The sequence below is a fragment of the Podarcis erhardii genome (assembly GCF_964252035.2).
Source record: "Podarcis erhardii genome assembly, chromosome: 3".
Classification (NCBI taxonomy): Eukaryota; Metazoa; Chordata; class Lepidosauria; order Squamata; family Lacertidae; genus Podarcis; species Podarcis erhardii.
In genome coordinates, this window is record NC_138507.1 from 99,333,600 (window position 1) to 99,355,017 (window position 21,418).

Genomic DNA, 21,418 nt, shown 5'->3' on the forward strand with positions numbered 1-21,418 from the left:
CACTGAGGTGCCCTGAGCAAATATCAATGGGAACCCAGTTACGGTTACAATATTCAGTTCTTTTAAAAGCTGTCTGTCTGGGGTTCTCCCATTTCATCCCTAGAAAGCCCACCATGTGCAAAGAAAATGAGCACTGGAGATCTTGCAAACAGAGGAAGGCTTCCTGCAGTGGTTTACTGTAGGAAGTGGTTGACTGTATCAAAGCAACTGGGAAATGGGTGTGTGAAGGTTAAATGACAAGACTGATGGCTCTATTAAGGCAGCTGCACACACCACGATTGTGGCAGGAAAGACCAATACTATATTACAGCAAACATGCAACGTGGGCATTATATATACTTGGATTCTATATGCATCTTTACACACCCATATGCACCCATTTAGGGAAAACACTAATGTAATTCTTGCTTCAGGAAACAGTGGTATTGTAACAGGACTTCGAGCAGCAAACACATAAGATGTGGCCATTGCAAATTCATTTGTGTGTCTGGAAAACCTGACTCAATCAGATTTTTGATTCATTTGTGCATTGCTTACAGATATATTTATATTGTGTGTGCTGCCCACACATCAACAGTGATTCTCATAGCAATCAAAATTTGTGGAGCTTTCTGCATAATACTGTGGGTGTATGGTGGATGAAAGAATCCTTGAGCGGGTGCTCAGAGTTGTTAGGAGCAATATGAAGCATTTCATATTGGTGATCACTGGTATTGATTGAAATAAAAATAATACTTTTGGCAATATGTTCATTTTAATAACTGATATTCTTCCTATTAATGACATATTCATTCTTTCCCAAATTTCTAGGTTCCTCTTTAGGTCCTTCCATGTTTTTTCATAATTGTCTTTAATTATATTTATATTTTTAGCTGTTAACCAAATCCCTAAATACTTCACTTTTATCCCTAAATATTTCACTTTTTTGTGACTACTTATACCTGTCTTCTCTTCTATCTGTATTTTATCTTGTTCTGGAACATTTTTATCTATAAGTTTGGTTTTACCTTTATTTGATTTAAACCTAATACTAGACAGAAATATTTTATTTTCCTTAATACTTCCGACAAAGAATCTATTGGATCTTCCACACGTTCACCAGCAGAAAGAAAACTCTTGAGCCACTATTAAAATATCCGCAGGGAAAAGCAGCCTGTTTCAGAACTTGAGGGTTATTTCTTGACAGTCCCTTTAAGGAATGCCATCTAAATGCTGCATCCGTACAGCAGAATACATTAGCAGTCTCCCACAGTAACCTGAAGGAAACAGGCTGGCATTGCCAGTAGGGGCTCCCATTTTGCAGGCGCTGGAAAGTGGAGAGCAGTCTTGTCACATCCATGATAATCTGACTGGCCACTGAACTGCTGCATTAAGTGGCCAAGATAGTAGACGTACAATTTTCTCACCTTGCTGCCCATTACGTTTATAAAATGCTTGGGAGAGGAATTTTGGGGAACAGAGCTAATAGGGTTTATTGACATTCTAAACAGCAGTTTGGAAGAGCATCAGGGAAAGGTGGTATAATTCTCCCCGCCTGCCGCTCATGTTGCTTACTTTCAGTAATTGCTTGCTGTAGCCTTGTCCTTGAACAGTTGTTGAATATACAATCTGGGCTCCTGTAGAAAGTCCTTTTTACAGAAAGGCTGTGATGCTCTGAATATATATGCAGGCAATCCTAATGTCTTCTGCTCTGCGGCTGATTCTTTTTCTTTACAAATTGGCTAGTGACTAGTTAGCACATGGAGAGAACCCAAAGATAAAATGGTAAAAGAACTGATTAGGCATAGCAAATGTAGATGCATTCGGTCAGCAGACAATGCCAGGACCTCCTTTGCCTCTTAGAGGCACTTGGCGCTGTTGTTTTTTTAAAGTGCATCCCAGATCCTGCCTTTTTCACAGGTCATTAAAGCCATTTGCAGCTCCCAGCTTTCGGCCTAAAAGCATCTCATCATTTCAAAGGGGAGCATCTTGTCATCTCCAATGCTGTCACATCAAACCTGCTGTGATGCATGTACCTGCATCTAGATGAATTTGGGGAGTTAATTAGATATAACAGGATGCAACAGAATATTAAATCAAAGCAGTGGATTCCTTCAAGTCCTCACCCCTCCCCAGCTGTGATGTGAGAGTTTCATAATCCCCCAACTAAAAGCTTCACCTTTACATATCTAAAGTTCACCAAAGAGGCAAGCTACAAAAAGCAATGATAAGCATTTGGCACATCTCCTGTTCCTTTATAATTGCAATCACTTTGCTGACCTTTTCTTTCCAAGGCTGAGATGGGGAGTGCGGGTGGCAGTAAATGGAACTGCAGGTTTGCAGCAAAAAACAGTTGTGGGTGGCACCAAATGGCCAGTCTCCACCAATACTCCTCTCCGCTCAAAACACACATACGCCAAAGCATTTTTTCAATGATGTTTCTGAATACACATACAGATAAATTTAAGAGGTGGACAGTATGTTTGAAAAGGAACAAAGGCCAGTGTCCATCATGGTAGAATGCACATCCGCCATGCAAACTGTGGAGCCAAGAGGAACCCAGTCTCATGCCACGGTGTGAATGACTGTGATTATACCTGCCTTCCTCCTGTGTTTAACAAGCACTGTGAAGCGGAAAAGAACCAATGTGTACTGGATAGAGAAGTGGATTTGGATTAGGTGACTGGGGTTCAAATCCCTGCTCAGCCATGTGTGGCCTTGGGCAAGTCACTGACTGTACTCAGATATCACATTCTCTTGTTTTCCAAACAAGGGGCCGGATTTACGTAGGTTTGATGAGGCCCTAAGCTACTGAAGTTAATGGGGCCCTTTATATGTCCAGCTGTGCTTTGTCAACAACAAATTGTCGCTGTTTATTGTGTTGAATATATGCTATATGGTAATTTATGGACCTAATAGGTATCAAAAGCCATTAGCACATGCAGAATGTAGGCACCCTATATACCGAAATGAGCAAACCAGTGATATTTTAGGGAGCAGGCTAGCAGGCAAGGCCCGTTACTTACATCATAGGAGCCTACACAGCACAAAACACTGTTGCTGCATGTAGGGGTTTTTATTTTGTTTTTTATTTTATATTCTGGAAATGTACATCTAGTTTTTTTCCTTTGCATTTTTTGGGGGGGCCCCAAGAGAGTGGGACCCTAAGCTATAGCTTGTTTAGCTTATATGTAAATCCAGCACTGGCTATGCTAGCTGGGGCTGATGGGAGTTGGAGTCCAGCAACTTCACAAGTTCCCCATCCAACCATGGATGAAGGATTGGGAATAAGGCATGTTTGTGTGTGCACGCCCTTTCCCCACTTTTTCCATCCCCTTCCCCTTGTATGCCCTGCTCAATAGAGAATTCCTGATCAAAACACAATTTGCATCCTGTTTCAGAAGGATCACTTGTATCAAATTTTCCCAGTCACAGCAAACAAAGCAGGAAGTGTTCTGCTCTACTTCGAGTGTGCCAGGAGAAGGAGTTGCATCTCAAATAATCCAGACTATAGATTGGAGGATCAGAGAGCATGATCCCTGAGCACAGCCACAATCTCTCAACTAATCTACCTCATGGGTCCATTGCGATAAAGTGGGATCAGCCTTGAACTCCACAGAAGATTGGCATGATACCAATGTGTCAGAAATAATATATGAGACGCCCACAGTCCAGTTTGATAAGGCGTACTCTTCTTGCAAACAGTTCCATGGAGATAATGGAATTACCTGCCATTATGCGCGCTCATATGCCATCACAGTGTTCTGGACGGCAGCCCGTAGAACTCCAATCCCCAACCATTAAAACCAATTAGAGATGTGTCGTTCATCTCAGTGGGATCTCAACGCTATACATGGAATATCTGCAATAATAGAGAACAGTCAGCATAGACGAGTTTGCTGCTGCCAAAAACATTTCAAAGTGTTTTGTAATTAGAACTTCATTATTTATCTTTCTGGGTGCTTTTAGATCGGCAGCGGCGATGCCGGTCTCTCGTCTGACAGCAAAATCAAAAGGTACAGGGTGCTGGGACCGACAGCTACAAAAGATGAATACCCAATTTCCAAACACGTTCGCTTGAAGGGAAAGCAAGTGCAAAAAGAAAGAGAACATAGGCACTGTTGCCATCCTGTCATAATACGCACACCCCTAGCCAAAAGGTATCATGAAGCCATTTCACATCTGACTGCCTTTGATTTCCCAGCCTAATGGACCAGATTCTGGGATATAAGTGAGGATTGTAAGCCCTTAATGATGTGAGTTCAAGTCTCATTCATTCTCTTCTACAGAAAGGCTCCCTCCTGTTTGCCAATCATCCGTCATCTGCCTCATCGACCCCTTGCATTGTAGGCCACAGAAACTGGTGTTTCCTAGCTAATAGGCTGGCCATCCATCTCTTGAAGACCTTCGTATTTGCTAGTTATTTAAAAACTGAAAGAAAGTGAACAAATACTACTGCGAGCATTCCCATACTGAAGCAGTGCTACGTCTAATCAGGATCAGGATTATGTGAGGCTTCTGCAAAGGTGTACACAAAGCTCTCACTTAAAATAGGGAGTGGAAGTGAAATGAATAGTGTGAGTCTAATAGGAGGATGGTGTATTCCTGTTGTGTTTTATGATTTTCCTGATATCGTAAGTGAGCCGGAACTGGTCTGTGACCGTAATAATAAAATTCAATTCAAGTATGATGGGAATCAGGGAGCACAGAAGCAGGTACAGGAAAACATGATCTTTTAAGAAATTCCAAAGGAAGAACTTTCAGGAGTTGGCAATTGCAAAGACCTGTAGGGCAGTTCAGAACATTCTGGGTTAAAACCACTTCCAGGCTATTAATGCAAGAAAGGGGGAGAAACAATAGATTTGCCTTTCATAATAGAAAATAAAGTTGTTGTTGTTTTAATAAAGATATTAGGATGAGGTTAGATTTAAATTTTATTCTGTTTCTAGGAGCGTGTTATATATAAGATGCAACCACAAATATGAAGGAAGCATCATAATCTGGGGGAAATCACTTGGGAGATGATATACAAACTTGGTGAAAATGAGAGGGGGAGAATGTGTTAGGATATGGAGGTCAAACTCTGGATCAGGTCCATTTAGTCCAGCATCCTGTACTCACAGTGGCCAACCAAATGCCTGTGGGAAGCCTGCCAGCAGGACTTCAGGTACAAGAGTACTCTCCCCTTCTTTGGTTTCCAGCAACTGGTATTCAGAAGCATTGCTGCTTCTATCTGTGGTGACAGAGCATAGGCATCATGGCTAGCAACCATCGATTGACTCTCCTCCATGAATTTGTCTAATCCTCTTTTAAGAAAGCCCAACAGAGACTCCATCTCCTCAGAGTATTGCGGAAAAACAATGTCAGTCAACATCTGATGATCTCCTTCTACTGGTCAACAATAGAAAGTGTCCTTTCATACTGCATCACGGTGTGGTACGCTGGTTTGACATCATCTTATAGGAAGTGCCTACAGAGGGTGGGGAATACAGCACAAGATATTATGGGCTGCCCTGTAAATCTACTGGATGAAATAGCAGTAGAACGTTGCCTCAGGATAGTGAGGCAATTCTCAGGGATGATTCACACCCTGGCTGGCACTTTCTTGATCTCCTGCCCTCAGGCAGAAGATATAGAAGCACGATTAGTCGCACCAACAGGGTAAAGAACAGCTTCTATCTGTGGGCTGTTAGGCTGCTGAATGAAAAGAACAGGGCAACTGACTTTCGGGTTTGGTGTGTGTGTGTCAGTAAACGAGGGGAATTAAGACTAAGAGAGTTGAGTGGGGGTGCTCGTGTAACCTCACTGTATACAAGTTGTACAAGTGACAATAAAGTATTTCAATTTTAAAGCCACCCAACTTGGAGGTCAGCACTGTCTTCTGTGAGAGCAAGTTCCAAGGGTTAACTATGCACTCTGTGAAGAGGTACTTCATTTCATCTCTCTTGAATCTTCCAGTGTTCAGCTTTGTTCGACCTCCATGAGTTCTAGTATCATGCAAGAGGGAGGAAAACTAAAAAGGAAGGGGAATAGAGCTTGAGAGAATGGAAGGGGCAGGGAGGAGCTGGGAAGTGTGTCCCCAAGGATTCAGGAGAGTGTGTGAGAGAGATGGTTGAGGGAAGGCACGGGCAGACATTGGTCTTTCAAATTTCAATTTGGCCCTGTGTGAGGCCAAATTTCGGGGCCTCCCGCCCCTCACCTTCCATTTGCTCAGTTCACCACATCATAGCTGTGATGCCCTGCAGCACTCTCTGGGCGCAGTGCAAGGGAACTGGTCGCGTTGTCCTATATCCACAGGGAGAAGAAAATCTGGCAGAGAAGTCTGGGAAACTAATTACAATAAGAGAAGATGACCTTTAAAAAGATAGGAGCATCAATTTAGGATCCTGAGAAGAGGGTTAAGATTCAAAAGAGCTCCACATGGATAAAGGAGAAATTAAACTGAAAAAAGCCCTCAATGAATTCATATTTTTAGAGTGGCTTTTATTATTTTTATTTTTATTAACAAGCCATGACTGCATAATAAAGTTTGGCTTTTTTTTTTTAAAAAAAAGAAAACTTCGTAATAACTGTGCCATGATGCTCTCAACTCAACAAAGGGATATGTGACTTGAGCATGGATATCTAATCTATAGGGCCCCTTGATGTTTATACATGCACATATCCTTCCTCAGTTACCTTGGCAACCACTCCCAGGGAACTAGCAGGGTTATTCTTTATGGCTTATTTATCCTTCCCTTCCTCTGTGGAGCTCAGGGCAGTCACTGTGGCCTCCTCGCCCTTATCACAACATCTTTGCAAGAATGGTGGCTGTCAGGCTGCTGCCAGCGACTCCCAGCCCAGGAATGTACAAAGACAAGGAAATGTTTCTTACCTTCCACTTTTTACTCAGTATTTACAGAGAGAGGCTATAGAACCCAGACGCTTGGATAATGGCATTGTCCTGAGTGAATCTCCACCCCCCGTCTCTCCCACTTCCTCATTTGTCAATCTCATCGTCTCTCCTACGGGTGCTGCTACGTGCCCTCTGTCTTTGAGCTCTTTGCTCTCCTACTTTCAAGGCTCGCTGGGTTCTGGAAGAAGGGTGTGTGATCTGGAATGCTTTCTAAAGACACTGGGTCTGTCATCTGTCACCCCCCATGGTGCTTCTTCCTCCTCCTCCTTCCCCATTATTTCCCAACTTTTCCTCGTCATCTGCCTCTGAGCTGTGACCTCCCTCAAACCCTTGTTGTAATTCTGAACCATCTTCTTTTTCCTCCTCCCTGGAAGGGTCAAGCTGGGGAGGCGGTCTCCACTGTTCCTCCTCTGCCCACTCCCTGACAGTGGTTGGCTCAAAGTCAGCCAATGAGCTTCAAGAGGAGTGGAAATTTGAATTGAGGTTTTGCCCAGCCTCTGTCAGGAATGGCCCCTCCCAGAGCGACAGCGAGGACTCTGAAGGGGAGGGGTGGCAGACTGGGGAAAATACAGACTCGGGTTACATACGCTCATAGGCGCCGACTCCATGGGGCCTGAGGGGGCCCGAGCCCCCTCAAAAATTCGTTTGGGGGGGCTCTGCCCCCCCAATAATTTAAGAAAATTATTAGTTATATTATGCTTTGTAAAATCACAAAATTATGTTGGTATTTTTTATTTTCCTTGTTTGACGATAGTTACCTTTTAAAATACATTCAGTAATGAGTTAAAACAAAGCCACTCCCGATCTAGAGAGGGGGTGGGGTTGCGGGCTCTCGACCCATCAACAATCTCGCGGGGCTGGCGTCAGCCCCGCGAGAAGCGGGGATCCCCCCTAGCTCATTAATATTCACCGTCCACGGCGGCAGCCAATCGGCTGCCGCAAAGGGCGGGCCCTCACAGGTTCACTTAAGGTCGGGGCAGCCTGGGGCTCGCCCCTTTCGTTCCCCCAGCAGCAGCGGTTTGGAGGTCTTGGGCCCCCCCAATATTTTTTATAAGTCAGTATGGGCCCCCGCCCCCCCCAATATTTTTTATAAGTCGGCGCCCCTGCTTACGCTTCAGGTTACATACGCTTCAGGTTACAGACTCCGCTAACCCAGAAATATTACCTCGGGTTAAGAACTTTGCTTCAGGATGAGAACAGAAATCGTGCTCCAGCGGCGCGGCACCAGCAGCAGGAGGCCCCATTAGCTAAAGTGGTGCTTCAGGTTAAGAACAGTTTCAGGTTAAGAACGGACCTCCGGAACTAATTAAGTACTTAACCTGAGGTACCACTGTAGTGGCTTGGTTCCTTCCCATCCCATCCAGGAATGCAGGCTGTAAAGTCCCAAGATAGTGTAGGTCAGATGGAGACAGGCGAGGCATCAGAGGAACTGCAGCCTTTAGACATTACTCTGAGGAGGGTGGAGGGTGGAGACTGATTCGGGGGTGGAGGGAGTCCCCACAGGCTTGCAGAAGGGGCAGAGCCCAGGCTTGGCATCAGGCCAACAGGAGGTGGGGCGCCCGATGGAGGATATCTTGTTGGCAAAGAGCCCGCCCTTCAGTCGGGTCAACTTCTTCCCAAGAGGACTAGAACTGGGTGCTTGGCATGTAACTACTGCGTAAATACTAATATATCTAAGTGCAATTAAACCGTCAGCTTGCCTCATTCTTGGCAGGGGACAGACATCTGGAATACTGACAGCCTCATTGGAAGGAAAGGACTTTTAAAAAGAAAAGAAATTAAATATGTAACTTAAGAAACTCATTGCCATCAGATGTTATCATGGCCACAGATCCTTGAAGAGGATTACATACATTCATGGAGTCATAGGAAAGATATCATCTGCTGTTATTTATTATAGGAAAGATCAGGTGTTTGTCGCGTTTATAGGATTTCTTATCGGAGGGGCTTATAACAATTTGACAGTTCAAAAACAGAAAGTTACAAATGGTGTTGGTGTATATCAGATATTGGGATGTAAGAGGGCACTTTATTCTGTTTTGCCCTTTGTTCATTGAACTGATTCCGTTCTGCTGCAGTTTGTCTTCTGCCTAAAACATGCTTTTTTTGTCTTGCTGTCCAGTGTGGCAGCTGCATAACTTCTGCGATTAATTGTTTAAATTATGTAACGGCATTGTCATTATGAAATGAACCCCATTTCATTTCAGTGCAAAGGAAACCCAGTGCAAACGAGGGGGGTTATAATTAGTTGTGTATCGTTTGCTGGCTGAAAGCAGCAACAACAGCAAATACTCGTTGCATTGACTGGATTGATTTCCATTCCAGACAGAGGATGAATAAGGAAATATTATTGGCAATTTTTGCTCCCATTTCTGTGGTCATTGGAATTCTCCAACATACCTCTTGAGGTACCAAAAGCAAAATTGTGGATCAGCTCAGGGGAAGACTACAGCCATCACCCCTGCCTCAAAAAAGCAACCAGCTGGTCATTGTGGGAAACACAATACTAGACAAGATGAACTCTTGGTCAGATCTAGCTAGACTCTTTTGTTCTAATAAGAGGGTTCAGCCAGCCACAGCCCACCACAGAAAAGTAATTTTTCTTCACCATCATTATCAGCACACAGTCACAGGCTGCTTCCAACAGCCTTTGTATTGAAATCCCTTCACTGCGCAACAGAAAAATTCAAATTGTAAGATATAAATATTGGCTGTAGAACAATAGCTCTGGAAAATGTTGCTACTTGCAGTAATCTGCAATTAGCGACTGGAACCATTTCTTTTGTTGGCTAACTGGAAGAGATTTGTGTGCACAGACAATGGATTTGGCGTCAAACTCAAAGCACGCCTTGCTAATTTATACTTTTAGGTGAAGTGTATCTCTGGGCCAGCACAATGTCAAAAAATGGTTGGAGGATGAGCATTTGATTCCATCAAGTACTGTCTGTTGCAGACTCCTTTAATGAATGTATCCAGGAGCCATTATCACTGAGCAGCAAAAAAAGGATTTACAGATATTACATAGTGCTCCCATCCCTTTTGTTAAACTCTGGTTTGGCATTGAGAAGGTAGATAACATTATGGAAAACAAAAAGAGTTTTACATCATTTATCAAGCAAGAAAGCTTTAAGCCATTTGTTCTCCACTTGAATATGTGGCTCATCTGGCATTGTTGCTGGAGGCGAATTATTTGTGTATTACCCGTTCCTGCTTTCTTTATTTGGGTTGGGGGAGGTGAGAAGGTTTATCCCCCCCCCCCAAAAAAAAGAAACATGTCTTTCTTTTGAGCATACCACACTTTGAGGAGCTGGTAAATTGGTAAATTGATCAGACACATACAGCCAGTGGCCTGGTTTGCACATCACATTAAACTGTAGCTAAAATAGACTATGGTTTGATGTGAAATTGTGGGTGCTTTGCTCCTCTCCAACTCCTGCAGCTGCTGCTGTGCTGTCCAGCAAACCATGGTCTGGCTGCTTACCTTGCCTGAACCTGAACAAAGCACAAGGTGTGAAAGAGAAAAAAATGAACCACAAGACCAGGTTTGGATGACAAAGCAAGGTAGACCATAGCTTGTTTCCTTGCAGGGGGGGCAGCAGCAGAAGTGGGCAAGGATTTCAGCAGTGTACATTAGCACACTGCCCATTCTCCGGGAAGACAACATCTCCCAGTAAAACTCACTTCGTCACCCTTTGCAGTTTTCTTCACGGCACCAATGTACCATACCCTCCAACATTTCTGTGATGAAAATAGGGACACCATAATCAATAATAATAATAATAATAATAATAATAATAATAATAATAATATTTATACCCTACCCATCTGACTGGGTTGCCTCAGCCCTTCTGGGAGGCTTCCAACATATACAAATAATAATAAAAATTAAACATTTAAAAAACCCCTTCCCTATACAGGGCTGCCTTCAGATGTTTTCTAAAGGTTGTATAGTTACTTATCTCCATGCATCACATAACTCCGTACCCTCCGATGAAAATAGGGACATCCTAAGGAAAGTGGGACATCCTGGGATCAAATCAGAAACTGCAACAGCTTTTGTAAATCCGGGACTGTCCCTGGAAAATAGGGACACTTGGAGGGTCTGATGTACTGTTTGTCAATAGAAGAGGCAGGGAGAGTTGTGAGGATTAATTACCGTGTTTTTTGCTCTGTAAGACTCACTTTTTCCCTCCTAAAAAGTAAGGGGAAATGTGTGTGCGTCTTATGGAGCGACTGCAGGCTGCACAGCTATCCCAGAAGCCAGAACAGCAAGAGGGATTCCTGCTTTTGCTGAGCAGTGATCCCTCTTGTTGTTCTGGCTTCTGAGATTCAGAATACTTTTTTTCTTGTTTTCATCCTCCAAAAACTAGATGCGTCTTATGGTCTGGTGCGTCTTATAGAGCGAAAAATACGGTAACTATTTTCAACTCTTTATTACACTGAGGTACTGATAAAACACCTGCCCTGTTAAAGCGTCCCATCTTACAAAGCAAAGGTATATGAAAGTGCGCCTAAAATTACTTCTGCTTTAAAAGATGGAAAACGTGTGTGTGAGAGAAAGGGGGGGTAACCTCCAATTCCTCTCATCTAATTATGTCACTGATACATGAGTCCTCACAGCTGTCACTTTTTAAAAGATGCTTTAAGTTCAGCACTGATAATCACCCGGTCTGCTTTTATTTATTTAACTTGTTTCATGAAACTTGCATGCTGCCTGATGGTAAAATAATAAAAAAATGCCAAAAGGGGTCTGCAAAAAAAAATGAAACAATAAAATTCTGTCAAAACAGTTAAAAGCCGCTATTTAAAACATACAAGAAATAACTAAAACCAACAATAAGCTAAAAGCAGATTGAAATGCACACTTCGTTAATGCAGCTCTTGTTTAAGACAGAGAGATGGAGAAGTGTTTGGGTCATATCAAGTACAGTGGTACCTCGGGTTAAGAACTTAATTCGTTCTGGAGGTCCATTCTTAACCTGAACCTGTTCTTAACCTGAGGTACCACTTTAGCCAATGGGGCCTCCCCCTACTGCCGCCACACAATTTCTGTTCTCATCCTGAAGCAAAGTTCTTAACCCGAGGTACTATTTCTGGGTTAGCGGAGTCTGTAACCTGATGCGTCTGTAACCCGAGGTACCACTGTATTCCTTTGCGGTGACTGTCATCTGATTCAAGCAGGGAGAAAGTCAGATTCTGGAAATGGCTGCAGCTGAGGGATGTTCCTGCAGCTCCATGTTGCTGGACCACAACTCCCATCTTCCCTGACCATTGGGCACACTGAACAGGACTACTGGGGGTTGGAGTGCAACAAAGACCACAGGTCCCCCCACCCCCTCTGTAGCTACCTAAAAGGTAGCTGGCTCTTAGAGAACTGTGTGCATTTGGATTTCCAGCATAGAGATCTTTTGACTTTACTGTTGTCTATGCCATAACATGACACAAAGAAATCATGATAGAAGAGTTAGATAAGTCCCTCTGAGTTTGGGTCATTTTTTAACTAGTATTATCATAGAAAAATGATAATTATTGACTTGTTGGAGAGAGTTAATTGACTGCGAATCCAGGCAAGTTCTTTTGAAATACAATGTTGTTTAGTCGTTTAGTCGTGTCCGACTCTTCGTGACCCCATGGACCATAGCACTCCAGGCACTCCTGTCTTCCACTGCCTCCCGCAGTTTGGTCAAACTCATGCTGGTAGCTTCGAGAACACTGTCCAACCATCTCGTCCTCTGCTGTCCCCTTCTTCTTGTGTCCTCAGTCTTTCCCAACATCAGGGTCTTTTCCAGGGAGTCTTCTCTTCTCATGAGGTGGCCAAAGTATTGGAGCCTCAGCTTCACCATCTGTGCTTCCAGTTAGCACTCAGGGCTGATTTCCTTAAGAATGGAGAGGTTTGATCTTCTTGCAGTCCATGGGACTCGCCAGTGTCTCCTCCAGCACCATAATTCAAAAGCATCAGTTCTTCAGCGATCAGCCTTCTTTATGGTCCAGTTCTCACTTCCTTGAAATATAATAGGTTCATAATATGCCAAAAATAAATCAAATTATTAATTATAGATCAAGGAAATAATGATTTGTGGATTGATTACATTTCTTCAGAAAGTGCAGCAAGAGAGAAATGGTTGAACAGAATAACAGCAAAACATAGACCCAGAAATCCTGAGGGGAATATAAACCCTGAGGTAAATTAAACTACTGTTGAGGATGATAAAAGAGGAGCCCCACTAGGGGAAAATAAGACAGCAGTGGCATGTCTGTGTGTACCCAAAATGACATTTAGATGTTTATAATGCTCTACTGTACTATTAATTTGCTTCCCACAAAAAAATCTAATTTTCATTTTGACACTGCCATGAGAAACAGCTTTGATTGAAAATGACTGTCCATTTCCCCGCCACTTGGGCCATGTAATATAACTTGACATTTGGCTACAAAGGTGAAAATACTGTGTCCCAATTCAAAGGTTAACATACTTGCCACTCAAAACCCACTACTAAACAATCAGAGCTCCATATCACTGCCATAACACGTGTAAAGAGAAAACTGCATGGGTTGCTTAGATTGTGCAACTTCCACTTGTACACTTGACAAGCGGCAATAGAGTGGCTACCTCAGAACTGCTTAAAAAGAGAAAAGGCACCAATGGAAAAGGACAGAAGAAGACACCGATTTGCATACAGTGTGTATATGTGTATATTGGGGTGGTGCCTCCCAATTTATTCTGCTAACTGCCCCCCACTGCATCTGCACCACCTCTCATCATGCTATAGTTCACAGCGCCATCTGTGACCACTGAAACTACAGATTGATGGCATTTAGAGCAAATATATATAGCAGGATATATACACAAATTTAGAAATCAATAAATAGAAATACAATTTACCTCGTCAAAGTGGGGAACAAGACTGTGTGCCTGCTCAGTCTGCTCTCCACGTGCCAAACCTGAAAGCCCTTGCTCTCCCTTTTTATGATTCTTAATCTTTAAACCAGACTTGGATCAGACAGCTCCTCAGATAGAGGACTGTCCTCTATAAAGCATGAGACCTGGCCACTCTATGCTGCACTGTAAAAGTCTAAGACTCTGGAGCTGAGCTTTCAGGCAGTAGCTGTGTCCATTAATTTCAGGGAGTCTACTCTGAATACGACTTCATTGTATAAAGAAGCTTTAGTTTTCTCTCTCTTGTTTTGTCTTCATATCCAGTGTTCCTACCATCTGCCCCTCAGACTTAAATGCCCTACCTTGGCAAATTCTTTTTCAGTGGAATCTATCTGGACTGTGATCTCCTTTCAAAGGGATTACATAAGGAAACATGCTTTTGTAAGAAGCGACATTCCTGGTGATGGATGGTAGCATATCGCAGCAAAATTGGAAAGATACTCAGGATGAACTGATCCATTAAATCACCATTTTCTGTAAATACATTTCGCCTATCAGATGGCTTTCTGCTATCCAGATTATATTTTTCTAACCAACAGGTGTCAGCAATCATACTTGTCTATAACCCTGAAGCTAGGTGGAAGGTTGGAAATAAAACTGAAATCAGAGCTGCTCCCAGGGGTTGGCAAAGTAGGCCCCCGCTGTGGGCACAGCTCAGGGAGCGGCCACAAAAATCACCTGTCAGACTATGGAGAATATGATGTATATATTTGTGGAGCCGTGATGCTGCTGTCATGGCCAGGGCAAATGCAGGAGAAACTTCCAGTCCTTCTCGCACCACGGCACAAAGGGGTGCAGTAAAGTGATTTTTTCCCCCAGGATGCGTGTGCTGATATGGCTCCTTGCCTCTGAGCCTAATCTTATATGTGTTTAGTGAAATGTAGGTTCATTGGGACATAAATGAGCACAGGGTTTTAACCATAACAGAGCAAAGTGCTTTCTGAAGCCACATCATTGCCCAAACTATTGTATATACTTGAGATGCGGGTGGCGCTGTGGTCCAAACCGCTGAGCCTCTTGGCCTTACCGATCAGAAGGTTGGCATTTCAAATCCCTGTGATGGGGTGAACTCCTGTTGCTCTAGCCCAGCTCCTGCCAACCTAGCAGTTTGAAAGTATACCAGTGTGAGTAGATGAATAGGTACTGCTGCAGTGGGAAGGTAAACAGCATTTCTGTGTGCTCTGGTTTGCATCACAGTGTTCCGTTGCACCAGAAGTGTTTTAGTCCTGCTGGCCACATGACCCGGAAAGCTGTCTGCGGACAATCACCGGCTCCCTCGGCCTGAAAGTGAGATGAGCGCCACAACCCCATAATTCCCTTTGACTCGACTTAACCATTCAGGGGTCCTTTACCTTTTTTACCTTTAGCTTTTATAACATATAGCACTTTAGAGTATGTTTGCTTCAGAGGTAGAACAATATTCTGGTTCTGATAGCCAATGTACATTTACTTTGAAAGATGCTCCTGCGGGTTATTTCAATTTGGTCCGTTGCCTTCCCCTCCCCCACCTCCCCACGCTCCATGCAACATCTGTCACCAGACACCTTCATCCATGATGTGGGATGTCATTTATTCCATCTCTTTATTAAAAGCAAGCTTTCAGCTAGCATACTTTATTTTTTATCAGCCTAATGTAATGTTTTTATTTGTGTAGCCAAATAAAGGGAAATGAAAAGAAGAACATGTTTCTCATGCCACAGAATACCCATTCCACATTTGTAAGAGCTTGAGGGTTTATTGGGTATTTTGTATTTTTATATTGTGATTTTATGTTGTAACTGCCCTGAGACCTGCGGGGATAGGGTGGTATACAAATTTAATAAATAATAAGAATAATTGATAATTTAGTATGTGTTGTGACGTGGGGTTTGTGATTTCAGCTCTCTTGACATAATATGCTGGAGACAGTTCTCTAGTAACATTTCTTTATTAAAGCAACAAGACTGAGACTTGAGGAGGGGAGAGCTACATTTATAGGGACAGGGAACTAGCTAGAAGGGATACATTTTGGAGGGAACAATATCAGGCAATCACAGTCCTGCCTTTTGGAGGCAACCAATAAGACAGAGGATCCAAATACAGCAGCTTAAATGAACCAATAGTAGCTGTACCCTCTGGAACCAAAAGGCAGTCACTTTACCCTAATGCAAATACAGACAATAATAATACAGATATAAAATCCTTTGACTCAATACACAACACCCCTCCCCCCCTAGTGAGCACAGCAGACGTAATCTCTCAGGTACTGTGGGGTCCTACAACTTCTACTTGATCTCCTGACAACAGGTGTTGCCGGTTCTGGATTGGGTGTCACCTGTGGTAGGGGGGGCTGCTATAGGGGTTTCGTCAGGAACAGATGGAGTCCCAGACATCTCAGGGTCCCCTACCTGTACCTCGTCATCCTGAGGACTAGCAGACCCTGGTTCATTTGCTGAAGCCCCTGGTGATTGCACCTCTGGGCCATTTTCACTCTGGTCTTGCAGCTCTGCGTCGTTAGCCAGGGATGAATTATCAGACTCCTCCCTGCTGAGCGCCCGGCGCCTCAGCTGATCTATATGTCTCTTCCAAACTTGTCCATTTTCCAAGGTCACATAATAGGACACAGGTCCACTAGCCCGGGTGACCACACCAGCCACCCACCGCGAACCTCGTGAATAGTTCCTCACCCAGACCAGATCTTCAGGGGCGAAATACCTTGTTGTGTCAGTCTCAGCCTGGGGGTTTGCTCTTGAATTACGGTTTGGCATTTTATCCGGGTGGACATAATCCAACACCGTTACCAATCTTCTACCCAAGAGCAGCTCAGCTGGCGACTTGCCCGTCGCAGTACACGGCGTCGCATGCTGCAAAAATAACATTCGCGCGATGCGAGCTGACCAGTTACCCTCCATTAAGCGCGCAATGGATTCTTTGGCTGTTCTTACCATGCGCTCCGCCTGCCCATTGGAGGATGGCGGATGTGACCCCTCTTATGAAGTTATCAGCCAAGAATGCCCTGAATTCTTGGGATACAAAAGCTGCCCCATTATCTGATACAATGGTCTCAGGTAACCCGTGGGTTGCAAACAGCTGCCTCAACACCTTGATTACGGCAGCTGATGCCATGCTAGGGACCATCGCCACTTCTAACCATTTGGAATATGCATCGACGATAACCAAAAAGACCTTCCCCTGGAATGGCCCAGCAAAATCTAAGTGCAGCCGGCTCCAGGGAGATCTGGACTGCTCCCACCAGTGAACTGGTGCTCTGGCCACTTCTGGCCGCACCTCTTGGCATGCCTTGCATGTTCGTACCCATTGTTCTATGTTCTGGTCCATTCCAGGCCACCACACATAACATCGGGCTAGCGACTTCATCCTGACCATTCCCGGGTGTCCCATGTGAAGCGTCTCAAGAACCCTGTTTCTCAGTGGTGCTGGGATGATCACCCTATCTCCCCACAGGAGACAACCCTTATGCATGGATAACTCGTGCTGCCTTGTCGCATAAGGCCTGAATTTGTCTTCATGCGGACCACCTGGCCACCCCCTCCCCACCCAAGTGTGCACACGGGAGAGAACAGCATCTTTCCTCGTTTTCTCAGCAATATCAGTAGCCATTACAGGAGCCCCCGGAAGTGTTTCCAGCATCATTATGTGCTCCGCTGGAGCAGGATCCTCATTGCTCCCGCCAGGAAGAGGCAATCGACTCAGCGCATCAGCGTGGCACAACCGTTTCCCCGGCACATGGGTCAAGGTGTACTGGAACCCGTTCAGGAATATAGACCAACGCAACATTCTGGGGGAGAACGAGATGGGCTTTTCTGACCCATCCAGTTCCCTATGACTCAGCACCGCCCCCAGGCCGTATTGAGAGGCATCACATGCCAGGACCAGCGGCTTCGATTCATCATAATGAGCAAGGACGCTCTTGCTACTCAGCATTCCTCGCAAGGAGTCAAAAGCCTTCTGCTGCTCCTGCCCCCATCGCCACACATTCTTTTTCTGCAACAGTCTATGTAATGGTTCAGCTACCGAAGCTTTCTGGGGTAAGAACGAATGATAAAAGTTAATAAGTCCCAGGAATGACTGCAACTCCGTCTTGTTCTGTGGTCGTGGTGCCTCGATGATGGCCTTAACCTTAGCATCTGTGGGGTGGATGCCTGATGCATCAATTTTAAACCCCAAGAATTCCACAGTTGGCACCCCAAAACTGCATTTTTCCTTTTTTAGTTGCAACCCCACCTCCTTGAACTTGAGCAACACTGCACAGACACGCGCAACCAGTTCCTGTGGGTCTTTTCCAGCAATCAAAACGTCATCAAAAAATGGCAAGACCCCCGGCAGACCTCTTAACAGGCGTTCCATGAGCCCTTGAAAAATCCCTGGGGCCACACAAACTCCAAATTGTAATCTGTTAACTCTGAACGCCCCTTTATGTGTGACAATAGTCTGTGCTTCCGCTGATTGTGGGGTTACTGGCAGCTGTTGGTAAGCTTGTGCCAGGTCAAGTTTGGCGAACACCTTGCCCCCAGCCAGTTTAGCCAACAGATGTGATACGACTGGAATGGGGTATGAGTTTCCCCTGAGTGCCTTATTGATAGTACATTTGTAATCAGCACAGATCCTGACTTCCCCATTTGCTTTAAGGGGCGTGACGATTGGAGTCTCCCACTTAGCGGAGTCCACGGGTGAGAGAACTCCCTGCTTGACCAATTTATCCAGCTCTGCTTCGATCTTGGGTTGCAGTGCAAATGGCACTCGCCTTGGTTTGAGTCGGATTGGGGCCACCCCAGGGTCCAATTCGAAGTCAACTGGGGGCCCTTTATAACAACCCAGTTTTCCATTAAAGAGACCAGCAAATTCTTTGCATAATGCCTCGCTCATCTCAGGGCAGGTTTGGATTGAATTAAGCCCTGATATACTCAGTCCCAGGGCGGGGAACCAGTCAGTGCCCAGGAGACTGGGGCGACTGCCCTTCGCAATCACCAGTTTGAGTACCGCCTGTTTGTCCCGGAACTGTACTCTCACGGCACACATTCCCATGACATGGATGCGGCCCGCTGAGTATGACTGCAAAGTTGCCGGAAAGGGCTCCAGAGGGGGCAACTTACCCCTGGGGAAGAATGTCCTCGCGGTCTGGTCTGACACGATAGTGAATCCAGATCCGGAGTCCACCTCCATGTTGCACAGCTGACCCTCAATCTTCACCTTGACGTGTGCCTTGCCTTGCGCTGGAAACTGCACGACCCTCCCGTTGATCTCCGTTACGTAGTGGCAGTCCTTTAGAACATGGTTCGCTGTGGCCGATCTGCGATGCTCCAGTCTAAGTGCTCCTGTCGCTCCCAACGCCGCCGATCTACAGAACCTGGCGATGTGACCTGTCTTTCCGCACGTCTGGCACATAGCATCCCGAAAACGACAACTCTTCCGCTCATGGTTTCCGCCACAACCAGGGCACCTGCCTCGGTGATCTTTGTGCACTGTGCAGGCCTGACGCACTGATTCGACCCCACGGACTGGGCTCTGGCTCGGAGTAGCCTCTAGCTCGTCCATGGCATGCGCAACTTCTATCTGTGGCTTAGGGACCCTGCGACTGGCATCAAGGTCCTCTCTTTCATAATTCTCCGTGGTGGTGGCCTCCTTCAAGGCTGAAGCAAGGGTAACCTCTTCTTTAGCCACGATGCGTCTTCTGGCTTTCTTGTTGCTCAGACCACCGACAAACCGATCCAGGAGAGTCTCTTCCAGATCTTGGAAGTCGCAGTGCTGAGCGAGCTTCCGCAGTTCAGCTAGAAATGCAGATACAGACTCCCCAGCACGCTGCTGCCTCTTATGAAACTCCATCCGCCGGGCCATCTTGGTCTCAGTAGGCGCTAAATGGCTTGTTAGGCAGGCAAGAATATCTTTGAGAGATGTCTCACTTAGCTTCGCTGGGGCAAGCAATGCCTTGGCCAGCTTGAAGGTCTCAGGCCCACAGTAGCTCAGGAATGTGGCCCTTCTTTTGCTGGCATCGGTGATCCCTTGAGCCACTGCGAAGAACTCGAAGCGTTCGACGTAGTCTTCCCATGTGTGGGGCTCTGATGGCTGGAAGGGCTCCAATACCCTTGGACTCTCCATTGTCCTGTGGGCAGGGTCGTCTTCTCAGCTGGCCAGTGAGTCTTGTTCTTAGCTACAATCCGGACTCTGAGGCAGGGCTGCGTTTAACCGCTCCTCAGCATTCCGGATCCCATCCTCGTCGCCAGTTGTTGTGACGTGGGGTTTGTGATTTCAGCTCTCTTGACATAATATGCTGGAGACAGTTCTCTAGTAACACTTCTTTATTAAAGCAACAAGACTGAGACTTGAGGAGGGGAGAGCTACATTTATAGGGACAGGGAACTAGCTAGAAGGGATACATTTTGGAGGGAACAATATCAGGCAATCACAGTCCTGCCTTTTGGAGGCAACCAATAAGACAGAGGATCCAAATACAGCAGCTTAAATGAACCAATAGTAGCTGTACCCTCTGGAACCAAAAGGCAGTCACTTTACCCTAATGCAAATACAGACAATAATAATACAGATATAAAATCCTTTGACTCAATACACAACAGTATGGAACCCCCTCACCTTGGAATCCCTGCCTCTTGAGATCAAGCAGGCACCTTCACTGCACTTTTTTCAGCCCCTACTAAAAACATTCCTCTTTAGACAAGCCTACCCAGATGCTTAGAATGTCAAGGCCATTTTTCTCTGTTTTGTATGCTTTACAGTACAGTTGTGGATTTTTCATGATTTTATTCTTTTATCTTTTTGTAAACTCTTTTGAGGGTTGGTTGGTTTTTAACACTCAAGCAGTGTATAAATTTTATGAAACAAATAAATAAATTCTTAGGGTTTGCTTATTTCATATAATAATTAGTGGCTAAAATTTTACAACTAGGTGACAATATAATTAGTTGAATACTTGATGTTGGGCAGAAAGAACCTTATTCTTTTCACCTTGTGATTGTGTGGGAATGTTGTGGATAGTAGGAGAGGATATATTGATTTATTATTATCCTTCCTCGCTCACGCTAGTGAGTCAGTAGCAGAGTACATTCCCCAGTATATTACAGCAAGCTACTAGTTGGTAGATTCGTTTGAATCGCTTGAGTTAAGTGATCCAGTCTGGCTTGTCCAGACTGGATTGTTCCTGGTAAATTCCCCTTTATTCCCTCTTCAAACAATAAATACACAAGAGGCTTCTTTAAAAGTAATGATAAGAAGTTTACTTACATTCAGTTCAGAGTATGATCCTGAAGGCAGGCTTTAGCTTGTACTTACAGAAGAGAGTGTGAGTTAATCCCATATGAGGATTAAGCCCATGTGCTACTGGCTGAGAGCCAGCAGACAGCAAAATATATCAAGATCAGAAGAGAGCAGCAAAAGAGAGGAAGATAGCTGTGTGACTGGCCCCTTTACAGGGTCTCACCCATCACCCTGGTCACAAGCAGGGGGAGAATGCTCCAGACAGGTGTGACAGGAAGTCCTCCTGCCTGGAGTAACATCCCCCTGTGTGTCCACTCTGGGCAAACAGGAAATGTTGTACTTGACTGCTACCTAGACTTCTAGGTAGCCTGCAAAATAAATTTTCACAAAATAGATGC

General features: G+C 44.9%; 1 protein-coding gene and 1 long non-coding RNA gene across 8 annotated transcripts in view; one reads left to right on the forward strand and one right to left on the reverse strand.

Annotated features, from left to right (window-relative positions):
- Window positions 1–21,418, forward strand: part of KCNH1 (potassium voltage-gated channel subfamily H member 1) — a 223,006-nt gene that overhangs the window by 171,870 nt on the left and 29,718 nt on the right. The window lies entirely within an intron of this gene.
- Window positions 1,447–21,374, reverse strand: LOC309338100. 2 transcript variants are annotated; one of them, XR_014154703.1, is made up of 3 exons: window positions 21,048–21,374; window positions 3,708–3,841; window positions 1,447–1,728 (listed from the first exon to the last, which is right to left on the reverse strand). It is a non-coding gene; the product is annotated as an uncharacterized lncRNA (long non-coding RNA). The 2 variants fall into 2 exon arrangements; XR_014154704.1 differs by lacking the exon at window positions 21,048–21,374 and adding an exon at window positions 6,658–7,058.